The sequence below is a fragment of the Convolutriloba macropyga genome, chromosome 3 (assembly GCF_964194025.1).
Source record: "Convolutriloba macropyga chromosome 3, txConMacr16.3, whole genome shotgun sequence".
NCBI classification, from domain to species: Eukaryota; Metazoa; Xenacoelomorpha; order Acoela; family Convolutidae; genus Convolutriloba; species Convolutriloba macropyga.
Window position 1 is genome coordinate 9,765,932 of NC_134470.1, and position 13,182 is coordinate 9,779,113.

The window sequence follows — 13,182 nt, forward strand, 5'->3', positions numbered from 1 at the left end:
GTTATAACTGAATTTCACAGCTTTTAACAGTTTTGAAATATTGCATTTTTGCGAAATTTTACTAGCGTTCATCTCTTATTGGCAATGTTTCACAAAACAGAACATATTTATGCTAAGTGAAATTTCGTCATAGACTACAACTTCCTCCGTCTGTACGGACGTGAACAGTCCGCTAAGTGTTTACAACTTGAAAAGAATAAAAGTCAGATGCGTGAAACAGGAGGGGGAGGAGGGGGGGGGGGGTTGGGAAAGGATATGAGAGGGAGTTATGCGTGAAAAACCTGCTTGATCACTGGTCCGTGCCTTTTTAAAAGGCAGCGGCTACTATTCCTTGTTTATGTGAGAGCATCTGACGTGAACAACTGTCTGATCAAAACGTAGGCATGTTACTTTATCAGCCATGAAAAGACGTACGAGTTTTCATGCGATCACAAAAAGGTCGCAAATGAGTGCAGAAAAAGCGCCGTATTTCTTTTGTTTTTGATATTGCTTTGATCTTCTGAAACAACTAAATTTAACATTAAACTAAAGAGGTTAAACATCTTTGAGAAAAATAGTTGTAATATTTATTAATGAAACAAACACTTGAAAATTTTTGCTTTCATTCAAGACATGCACTTTTATAGACCCTAAATTGTCTAACTTTTAAAAATCAAACATAGCTTTTAGCCGAATGAGGAAAAAATAATTTTCGATTAGATAAATTTTGCTTTGAAACGGACGTAAATTTCATGAAACTTCTCTGAATGGTTTATGATATTATAGAAAAAAAATAGACAAGCATGTAAAACCCATGTAAAGTATTAACCACATCATCCAGACAGAAAACAGCTATGACTCGACAGTCCAGACATTAATTAAAGTTTGATTCGAATTTGCCTGAAATTGCGCAAACTGTGCTAATTAGCGCAAACATGTTCCGATGAATCAGAAATTGTGCGACAGCGACTCCAGTCAATGTCAAATCCACTACTTATAAATCGAATTTAGCTAAAACTGTGGTATTTAACGACCCGAAATGACACCCCAAGACGACGTTTTGTCGAGTCATAATTCCACGAGCTCACCCCGGGAAGTGACAAAACTTGATTTATTGCAAAATTTGTTGCATTTGAAATGGATTAAAATAACTCAAGCCTATAAAACTTGAGAGGCTTGTACATTGACTACGATAAAAGAAAAACAAAATGTTGGTTATCACGACAAAAAGCGAGATTTTTTTGCTTAAAGTTGTCAATTTCCCAAAACAGAAATTCGTTTTGTGAGCAATTTAATGCACAGTATTATCATCAGAGCTTTTTCAGCTAGCAGTTTCAAAATCAAAATGGTTATTTCTCTACAATCAGAGGCATGAAAGCTCATTGCTGTTAATACTTAAAGTTTGAAAAATTATTTAATGTTAAAAGTATCTTTGCAACGGCAATTTGGCGATGAATGATTGAACTGAGCATTTCTAAGTCTTCAAAAATTTTTTATTCAAATTTAGTTTTTTTCCAATGTCAATTGCAATTTTCGTTTATTATCTGCGTGTATAACAGGAAAATTTCCTGGTGATACATCAATTTTTTCAAATTGGTGTAGAGTTATCGCATGTGGCTCCAGATTGTTGCGCGGCTGATTTAATTTCAAAATGAAGAAAACAAAATAATTAGCTTAGCATATCGTCTTTTGACTGTCCTAGACAATTTTCAGATCATTTTCAGATCATTAATTGAATTCGAGAGAATAATTTCTTTGCGCCCCTTTTTCGCACTTATCCAACAAACTTGCGCGTTCAATTTTCCAGATCTATTAAACATGATCTGACAAAAAGCTGTAAAACAATTTCGACAGCCACAAAACAGTAGAAAAAAGTATCAAAACACTGTTGAAGCGTCTGCAAAATTTTGAAAATCTCAAACTTTACTGGAATGACGTTGAGGTAAACATTAACAGTTTTTTTGTTGTAAGAAGAAAAAATAACATTTTTTTTCTCTATTTCTAGTTTTTGTACTTTCTCGTTAAGTATCTTGTTAAACTGGAGAAAATAGCATCATTTTTTCTTAATTATACTAAAGATTGAGCAGTAAATTGTTCGTTTAAAAATTGGGAAAAACATTTTTGAACTTGATTTCTACCTGGCTTCAGTTTCAGTGACATAACAGTTGTTCATTTGTTTGCGTTTAAACACATAAGAAACAGATCTGGATAAGAACAAAATTATTGCATATCGAACAAAGAAAAGATTACTTTATGTGAACTTTTCTTCTGTATAAAAACTCTTCTTCTATATATATAGAAACGTGAAAAGCTAAAAACCTTTACCAGTTTGAAAGTTGTTTTTCAAAACGCATTTAATTTTTAAGTTATTGTTGTTTTTTAAGGGGTTGGTATTGAAAGAGATTTTAAAAATGCGTATAGGTTTTATGAAAGCAGTTTCATCACGAACACACACACACACACACACACACACACACACACCATCACACACACACTCACTCACACTTTTGATGGGATGTTAAGGTGAAAAGAAATCTATCTGGTAGCAGTTCAAAGAACCAGTGATACCCAAGGACAGCATATTCCATTTACTTATTTGATGCAGTAAAATTTCATACGATGCATTTAATTTAGTTCAATTTCATTTGCCCTTGATTACCATTTTATGTTCATTCTTTTCCTGACTTAAGTTGTTCATCTTCATCCTCTCTTGGTTTCCCGCCTCGTGATCAGACATGTCTGATCACATCTCTTAAGTTGCTTACAAGCACTTGAGTTTCATAATTTCATTCTCCTTAATTCAAGTTCAGTTGCAAATTTCTTTTTGTTTCTCGCACGGCAAGTAAACGAGACTGGTTCAACTTTAGATCTCGCGCCGCGAATCGCACTTTTGAAAGAAATAAGCTAACGCGCTCTGCAAGTGACCGACGAATCTAAATAGCGTGCGACATGGCGCAGTCAGCAAACAAGCGTACACCGCTCGGGATAGACGCTTTCGTGGACAAGCCAACACCCAATCCCTCTCTTCGCTGGGAAAAATGGAGAGTGCAATATAAATTGGCACTGCTGGGAAAGGAGACTATAATCCTAGATACTACTATCGGGGAAAAAAAGTAGAACATTTCTATGGTAGGCTAAAATAATTAGCAGAAAATTGTGTCTTCGAGAAAAAGGAGGAAACTCCGATACGTGATGTATTCATCTCTAACTTGTTTGATCCGGAGATTCAAAAAGATATCCTCAAACAGACAGTAGAGCCGCGGCAGGCACTAGAGTTGGCTATATGGAACTCGGGATGCGAAACCAGCATCAAATTCAACAGCATAACAAGACACTCATCCCGGCCAGCGTGAACGCAATTCAGTTTTCGAGCAACCCCCGATCAGCAATTTGGTCCTTCTCAAATAATTTCCAGAAACCGACAACCTTTTTATTTCTCAAATTGTGATGGAAATTGGTTACCTAACCATCGCGATGAATGCATCGCGAAGAGAAAAATTTGCATAACTGCGTGTTAATGAACCACTTCGCCAAAGTTTGTAGAAAACAAAAGAATACAAAACCCCACAATTCCAAGAAGTGAACAGTGAACACAGTATATGAAGAACCTCAGCCAGACTATTCAGTAAATGTTCTTCGGACAACCAAATTGTACGAGTCAGTGGGAAAGATTAAACAGTTGCATTAATTGAAAATGACGTAGCGAAGATCGAGCCTCTCAAAATGCCTATCAAAATTGGTAACATCTCAAATACTCTTTTCGTGGACTCCGGGAGTGCATGCAGTATTCTTAATCGATCACTCGCGACGCAAGCAGCAAAAAGTAGTCCACATGCTGTCTGGATTCATGAGAAGAGCAGTCTATAACTTTAAAATTCTCCAACGAACCGATTCATATCGAAGGCACGATTCGAACTGCTATCACGAGTAACGGACGGACATCGAGTTTGACAACTTTCACTGTCTTTGCGGACGGTCTCAGATCTCTCATCGGTAGAGATCTGTTCGATGATCTGGGTCTAGCGGTAGCACAATTTTCTTCAGTACAAGGTAACCAGGTCAGCACCATTTCTTTATCGTCTGAATTCAAAGAACATATTGCTGAAAACTTTCCTAACCTGATTTCACGCATCGGAGGATCAAAAAATTGTATGGCTAATTCTAATTTTAATAAAGACTTTCAACCTAGACACCAAAAGGGTAGACGCATACCAGTAAGTCTTTAAGATAAATTCAACTTGGAACTCAAAAAATATTGGACGAAAAACCCATAAAACTTCTAGTTGCCCTGACAAATATTTTATATCCCCCATTGTGGTTACCGTAAAGAAAGATCAATCAATTAAGTTGGCTCTAGACTCCAAAGTACTAAATAAAGCAGTTCATAAAAATAAATATCAAATGCCTATGATTGATACGCTCATCGAATCTATTTCTCAATAGATTAGTGCCCCCGCATCGCAGGAGACAACATATTTTTCCACGTTGGATTTAAAATACGTCTACAACCATTTAAAAATAGATCCTTACTCAGCAATTCACTGTAATTTCATTATAATAAGCGGAAACATGACTGGCAGAAACAGGTTTCAGACTGGATTTTATGGTCTTACAGATATGCCGGCAGAAATTCAAACAGCCATGGATTATGCTCTCATTGGTTAAAAAAACTTTTTATTGTTTTCTTGATGATATTCTGATTGTAAGTAAAGATCAGAGGTAGATCATAAACAGTACGTTTTGAATTGTCTAAAACGCTTAGATGATGAAAATTTTAGGATCAACCTTCCAAAATGTCATTTCTCAAAACTTGAAATTGATTGGCTCGGGTATCATATTTCACAATCAGGTATCTAACCTATCGAGAACAAGACCTCCGCTATTTTGTGCCCCAAAGACATTAAAGGAATTCCTTTTTTTTGTGGGCGCAGTACACTATAACAGCAAATTTATACCAAATTTAGCCCCAATTAGCCATCCACTCAAATCTCTACTAAAAAGTCTTTTAAGTTTATCTGGACTGAGGTAAATGAAAAATTTTTTTTGAAATAAAGAACCGCATCGCAAACGCCACGGAAAATAGCAACTATAACCCGCAACTCGAAACGCGCGTACAATGTGTCGCTTCCCGTTCCGCTCTCGGAGCCGCCCTTGATTAGTTGACGGGTGGAAACCAATTGCATTTACGTCCCGATTCTTAAATTCAAGTGAAGAGCGTTATAGTGTTAATGAACTCGAACTTCTTGGGGTTGTTTGGTCTATCGATTATTTTAAAATTATCTCTACGGCAAACATTTTACAGTTATTACAGATCAGAGAGCTCTTCTATATTAAAAGAAAGTCGATCCAATAAATGGACCAGCTGGGTTGATAAGTAACTTCCTTTTCAATTTGATATTGAACATTTGTCTGGTGCAGAAATGGGACTAGTTGACTACATCTCCCGGCACCCAAATCAAAAAGCTAAAAATGTATCTGCTTATGATGAAGAATTTATTGTGGCAAAAATAAAGCTTATCTCTGCATCAGTTATTTCCCTCAATTTAAAATCTAATGAATCTGATGTTCAGTTCAACGTAATAATCCAAGCCCATGATCCCGCGCATCAAATCACACCTAAATTTGAGGCTACAATTAATGTGATAAATTTAATTAGCACCCACGCAAAACGCGTACACAAGCATGATTCTTACTTATCACCCGCGTCGCAAAAACACATTGCAAAAACTAGTGATAATTTCAGCAACTTAAAATATGCATATCCCGCGTCGCAAATATCAATTAACACTTCACTTGCTAAGCAAAATACAACTCAATGTAAACAATCCTTCGAAAATCGGAATGAATTATCTCTAGCAACGCGCGAAACTCAATTCACTAATTCTAAATTCCCGCCAATTAGGAGACATTCCACAAATACCTCTAGAAGTCACCACCCAAAAACAGAACCAGTGCTTTTTGCCTTGAATCATTTCACAGATCAGTTGCCTATTCTTAAATCAAATAATCCTCTTCAATTCAAACACACCTTAGAAACTAACTATATCAACAGAAATAAATGCAGCATGCCTTCTAAAAACGTATCACTAGAGTTCACCCGCAGGTCAACGATCTAATTCTCCGAGTAACACTCGCGCCGCAAGCTCCACTCAAATAATACCACCAACATCTCCAGACCTATCTTCCAATGTCAGTACCCATCTTAAGCCTAGACCACAGATCCATACATTTGACCATATTATAAATAAAATCTTTAGTAAGTCTCTTATTGCATCTCTCACAAGCAAGAACGCAGTTTTAAGCGAGGTACGGGATTGTATACCTACAAATAATGAAAGTCGTCTAAAGCCCTCAACCCGTACATACATTAATATTGGAAGGACCTGCATGTCCGTTCCGGCTGTGTGTGTTTTGATGAAAAGGTCGGAATCCCTAACGTTCTTTGAGAGGCGTTGATTGATGATATTCACAAAAGCCACCCAGGTTCCTGGGGTATGAGTTGTATGGCCACGCACTGCTGGTGGCGGTACTTGAATCGGTAGCTTATTGTTAAAGCGGTAGATTGCAAACCTTTTACAGTGATTGGTAAGAACCTTAAATCTGTAAATCCTGCTAAGCAATTTCGACGTCATGTACCGTGTGTATATTGAACCAAATCAAGGAATTCAGAGTGGTTTTGGAGGTCCAATTTTCGATTACAAGGTTAACGAGATTTATTTTTTAGCTGCTATTGATCGTTTTCCAATTACCCCACTGCATGGATATTTGACAAATCTAACGGACCGAATGTTTTAAAGTTTTTGTACACGTATATCTAAAATCATGGAATTCGCCGATCTATTCGATTGGATCAAGCGAAATGTTTGTTTGGTCATCAAGTAAAGAATTTTGGTAACAAAAACAATATCGATATTATAGAAGCTCCGGTGAACAATCACCGTGCTATTGTTTTGGAAGCAAGACTCTTTCAAACGATCAAAAGTAGACTTGCATGTATCAAAGAAGAAAAATCGACTAATAACGCATTTCATGTAAAGTATGCACTAAAGACAATCTTTCCTTTATTGCGGATATGTACGCACAAAACAACAAAAATCTCGCCCTTCGAGGCACATTTTGGCAGAAAAAATTATACCCCGCTGATTGTGATATCGACTAAGCCTAAATTATCTAATCTTTCATATGGAAATATTGTAAACCACAATTTAGATGGAGACACAGTCATGCCAGGGGAGATGCTTCCAGATGAGAAGTGGATTAACGGCTATCGAAGCGACAGAGAGGTTGAAGCAGGAATGACTCGGGCTTCCCAGGAGGCTCATAACAGAGAACAAGAGAGCACGGACAGCGAATCACGCTTTCTCCGAACAAGAGTCTGTCGACCACTCCCCCTCAAAAAACGGGCTGTCGAACTTAAATTGGGCACGAAAATAGACGACAAGCGGCGTTCTAAGAAAATTTTAGAGGGCTTATATGAGGGGCTTGCTCCTGGATCGCAAATTCGGAAAATTAGCCTACTATTGAAGTGCCTGGCAAACCCCTTGTCACAGTGCGAAACAGCGATATCGCAAAATTTGGAAATCTGAAGGAGAGACAGACTCCATTGAAAGTGTATGCATTGACTGTCGAGGGCCACGAATAGGCAAAAAGTTGGTGGAGGAACAGATCCAAAGCCACATGAAACAGTTCACAAGAAAAATTGAAGGGGATGAAAAGATGAAACATCGCAAGAGCGATCCGGGAGAGGAGTCTCATTCTCGAAATCAAATATTTCACGCGGGATGCGAGGGCGCATCCATAAAGTTCCCAATTTTCTTGCTCTTTGGAATCAACAACAAGATGAAATGACTATTTCCCATAGCGAGCAACCAACTTCTCCTCAGCCTACTTCTTCGTCAGCATTAGCAAACCCAATTCCACAGGCTAAAAGATCATCGGACAGAAACCGCCGTAGACCCTTTACTATGGTTTTGAGATTTCGACGTCAGACTCGACAATTGCAGCCCCACCTAAACGTCCACACAGAGCGGGAGACGTGGAAAATCTTCAGCCTCCACCTGCATCAGTTTTCGAAACCGTTTGAAATACTGCCGAACAACAGCCGGAAGAAACAAACATCTCGCCGATAATCGGAGAGGTCTCGTCACCCGCCCTGCAAGTTTTCTGAATCCTCGAGCAAGGCACCCCGACGTTGGTGCAATCTATGACGGTTTTTTGAGCCGGAAATCAAGAGACAATTGATGAATGACTTTAAAATCAAAAACGCATAAACTTTTAATCTACATAAACTGCAAAAACTGCGAAATTATTAAGTTTTATTCTAATATTATTATATTTTTAGCTATGATAACATGTGAATATATTGTTATTATTTATTTAACCGGGGATCAAATAGTAAATTGTAAATATAGTTAATATTTTATATATACAAAAAATTTGCTAATACCGCAATTTTTCTTTGTCGCAACAAAGGGTTTGTGATACCCCAGGAAATCATATTCCATTTATTTATTTGAAGCAGTAAAATCACATAGGATGCTTTTATTTAAGTTCAATTGCATTTGCCCTTGATTACCATTTTATGTTTTTTTCATTTCGTGACTTTTGTTGTTCATCTTCATCCTCTCTTGGTTTCCCACCTCGTGATCAGACATGTCTGATCACATCTCTTAAGTTGCTTACAAGCACTTGAGTTTCATAATTTCAATTTCCTTAATTCAAGTTCAGTTGCAAATTTCTCTTTGTTTCTCGCACCGCAAGTAAAGGAGACTGGTTCAACTTTACATCTCGCGCCGCGAATCGCACTTTTGAAAGAAATAAGCTAACGTGCTCTGCAAGTGACCGACTAATCTAAATAGTGTGCGACATGGCGCAGTCAGCAAACAAGCGTACACCGCTCGGGATAGACGCTTTCGTGGACAAGCCAACACCCAATCCCTCTCTTCGCTGGGAAAAATGGAGAGTGCAAAATAAATTGGCACGGCTGGGAAAGGAGAATACAATCCTAGACACTCTACTTGGACCAAAACCCGAGATAATGGATCTCCCGTTGGAGTCTATATGTGAGGCAAAAAATCATTGGTTCATCTGCGCAATCAAAAAGAGAAAGAAATGCTCGTAACGCCCAGCAAAAGATGAATTGGCAAAACAAGTGCCAACGTCTAATCGAAATTGGTATAATGTATGGAGACAAGCCATGGCCTCTTGCGGATGGAAAAACAGTGTCCCTGCTCTACTTGAGCATCGGGGTCGAAGGACGTCGGATCCTATACTGTAAGAACCCGCACATCCTGATCGATACACTATCCACTGCAGAAATCTGGAAGATCGTGGAAGACGCATTCATTCGTCCCGGAAGCATCACTTTCGACCGACACGTTTTTCTCATAACGAAACAGCTCCGGGGAGAATTGTTATCTTGTAAGAACTTACAAGTTTCGCACTAAAGGAAGTAAGATCTTACAATTTCTTGTAAGTTTTAGAAGAGTCGTACTAAGGATACTTATCTTGCAGTTTCTTGCAAGAGGCATAATTAGCTTGTAAGTTCTGTTTAAAAAACTTGTAAGTTCATACAAGATTCGTACTAAGGATACAAAAACTTGCAAGTTGACTTAGCAAGAATTAGTTCGAATCTTGCAAGATAAGTACTCCTGGATGACTGGGACTTACAGGAGGATACAACTTTCAACTTGGTAGTCAAATATATTGATCAACAAAGTTTGAGTGCAAGTCAGAAAGCAAAAATTCGAGCAGATAAATTTCTCCCACTAATCTGGGTTAAAAAGTATTTTTTGAAAGGTATAAAAACAAAAAAGTTTGACTGTGAATTGGAAAGTTTTTCACTGAATAAAAATGTGACAAGCCATCAAATTCACCTCATTAATGGGGTCTGAAGCGACTGTGATAACTAGTTATGAATGCTGGAGCAATGTTATAACTAGACACGATTTCAAATTTTTTCAACAATGCGAATTTATTATAACTTTTACTATAACTAGTACTAACCTTGGGCTAACGAGGCGAAGTATGAGAAATTGCATTTAATTTGGGAGCAGTTTTGGTGGGTTTAGAAAGCGTTGGAATAACTTGCTTTTGGGTGTTATTAGTAATAGTAACCTTATAACTAGTAGTTAGTACTGGGTTAGTAAGTAGTGGGGGTGAGTTGAGATTGGATTAACTCCAGAGGGCTATCAGAATGAGGGAAAAAGAGTATCTAGGGAGAGAGGGAGAATGAAATGATTTGAGGGTATCGAAGGCTTTAAAAATGGATGAAAATAACACAAAATGAGATAACATTCATCATTTTTCATCTGGTCAGTTAGCATAAAATTCAATCCGAAGAATTATAGCTTTAAGTTAGACACTTATTCAATATTTTGAAATTAAAGTTTGCTGCTCGAGTTTATTATCTAAGGCGCGGATCAAAATTTCAGCAAATCATAACATAAAATCAGTTTCATAGCTTGCCTTGCTTGAAGTTCAAAGTTTATCAAGATTTTTTAAGAATTTTTCTCCTGTTATGTTTGCATGAAAACAACGACATTAACACCCTCTCCCCAAAATCTCGGTCATTACGATAAGAAGAACTATGAACTCACTGAGCTTAACTTAACCTAGGGGGGGGGGGGGGGTGAATCACGCTCAAAATTCAAGAGTTAATAAAATATTCTTAAGTTGGTGTATAAAATTCCACCTTCTTTAAAATTGAAAAGCCTTTCAAATATAAGTGTACCCTAATGATGAGTGAATTTAAAATTTGCAAGAATCTTGCAATCTGATTCAAAACTTGCAAGATTTTTGCAAGAATCTTGCAAAATATCAATCCAAAAATTTAATCAGGGCATTCATGTTTTGAAAACTTTTTTTCAAACTTCAGTGTTGTTTTTTTTGGAGAGTTTTTGAACGAATAATCGACCATGATCAATTATGCTAAAAAAGCAATTCAGCTAACTGACACAGATCCATGCCGGAACTGATGAAGAACATTGAACGTGACAGACAAAGATTGACGACCAGGGTGAGACATGAGAGATGGAGAGGGGGGGGGGTGAGGGTAGGGAATTGAAAAGGAGCCCACTATAACCATTATAAGGATGGTATCCTTTTGATTATACGAAATGAAATATACCTTTCAATCTATCCAATGACATATACTATTTCAATACTCAACTCCATCAATTCTATCCATCTCTTGTTTTTCTGTCTTCCTTTTGTTCACGTCATTATTTTATGACATCCCATCAGAATTGATAATTTGTGTGCCGTAATTTAATCACGTTTTCTTTGGTCTCGCATTTAGCAAAGCTCAGCATGAATTAATATGATTGAATTTAAATTGCTGTGCAAAGATTGCCAGACGACTGGGGGTGGGGGTGGGGGGTAAAATTGATCGGAAAAGTTTCAACAGTCCTAAGCCAATTTATAAACAGAAATTGTTTTAGGAGCCGGTGATAAGATTATCTTCTCAGAAGCTTCTTACTAATTTACATTAACAGACTATCATTAAAAAGATTTGATAACTTTTCCTAAAAAACAATGCGGTGATTTGATTTTTTGAAGAAAAAATCTGGTTCATCCGATGTCCTTCAACGATACACTTGACACGAAACCCATATATCCACAGTAACCAGAACCTATATAAAGTACTACAGTAAAGCCAAAAAAGTACCACATTAAAGTATAGAACCACAGTAAAGCCAAAAAACAGAAAAACGAATTAGGATCCAAAATTTCAAATCAAACTTTGTTTTCTGTATATCTTGCCAACAGAGAAACCCAGAAACAAGAAGACGATAATTTGGATAATTCTAGCAGCTGCTTGAAGAACTTGTAAAAGTAATACAAAGGCATTGGGTAAGAAACCTACAAGTTAGGAAACAATAGAAAATCGTTCTAAGGAAAATGTTATCAAAAGCCCTAGTTTCGTGTTAAAACCAACAAGTCGGCTGATATGTTACCCTAAATGGTGGCCCATCCCATTGGTAGGTAGCGAAAATCTTTCCAACCGCCGGTATATAGTCATCAGACCTTTGAGGGTTCGTAGCAGGAGAGTGATTAGATCAGATCCTTTGACTCCCGTGAGACGGGGCCCCCGAATTGTCCAGATCTCTAGGTAGAGGAGAATCTTCGGGTCGAGAGCTTCTAGTCTCTCTCCCTTCGACCTCTCTGCTTTTACTGTAGGACCAGCCATGTTTCTAGTAGAAGTGACTCACTATGCTCTTCTTGACATTATATTGTCGAGCACATTTCGGGCATTGAAACATTTGGCTGCTATTATCCACAGTTTTTATCTGAGCTTGTTTGTGCTTCTGATGTTACAGTACTTGCTACTTCCATATCAAACGATCTTTGCAGATTTTCTACGACCACGCATTGCGGGTGAGCTTTTTTCATGTGAGCTTTCCACCAGCCTACTGTCTTGTATGACTTATTCCAACCATTCAAGGGGGAGCAAAGCGGTGTTGTTGGTATTTCGACCGTTTCTGGATCTAGTTTCATTGCTGTTTCTTTATGGTCGTTTCTCACATTCCTTTTCATTTCTTTTGTAAGAAACCTTCAAGTTAGGAAGAAATCTGAAATCGTTTTTAGGGGAAATGTGGGCTAGAATGTTCTCAAAATCCTTAGTTTCGTGTAAGAACCTGCAAGTTGGCTGATATGTTACCCTAAATAACACTTCTGACACCTCCAAATTTATCTAAAAGAAAATGGCCGAGAATGATACAAAAGTTAGAGCACAACTGACAAAGTCAGCAACAATTTTTTCATTCAAAACAGAAAAGATGCAAAACTGCAAAAAACGACCTCTTGATATATTTTTTCTTGATTTACTGAAAATAAATATAGCTCAAAAACTTCATTGAATAGGTTCCGACTGGATATGTGAGCGCAAATTTGTTTAAACATTTCGCTGAACTGACGTGCCCCAACATTTTGTGCTGAAGGGGACGCACTGATTATGCTGAATAAAATGCTGATGTTGAACATTTAACAAATTCGAATAAACATTTTACAAGCGTCTGCTTTTCAACCCTTTTCAGGTCTTTTTCTTTAAAATTTTTATTTTTCTGCCTTTTCTTCTTAGTATCAGCTCTTAGTCAGAGTGCAATTCTGCGCACTTTTTACAAATTCTTGCTCTAATTATGAGCAAACTTGTTGTTAAAAATCAGGAGGACATACGTAGTGCAGTGTAGGATGAGAAAGCGG

General features: G+C 37.5%; 1 protein-coding gene across 2 annotated transcripts in view; it reads right to left on the reverse strand.

Moving 5' to 3' along the window:
- Window positions 1-10,254, reverse strand: part of LOC142336841 (uncharacterized) — a 41,974-nt gene extending 31,720 nt beyond the window's left edge. The window contains exon 1 of one of the 2 annotated variants that reach the window (XM_075385792.1): window positions 9,985-10,254. The gene's annotated coding sequence lies outside the window, so the exon portion shown is untranslated. Of the gene's footprint in view, window positions 1-9,648; window positions 9,662-9,984 lie in introns of those variants that run through there. The other variant, XM_075385793.1, reaches the window with a different exon arrangement.
- Between the last annotated feature and the right edge of the window lie 2,928 nt (window positions 10,255-13,182).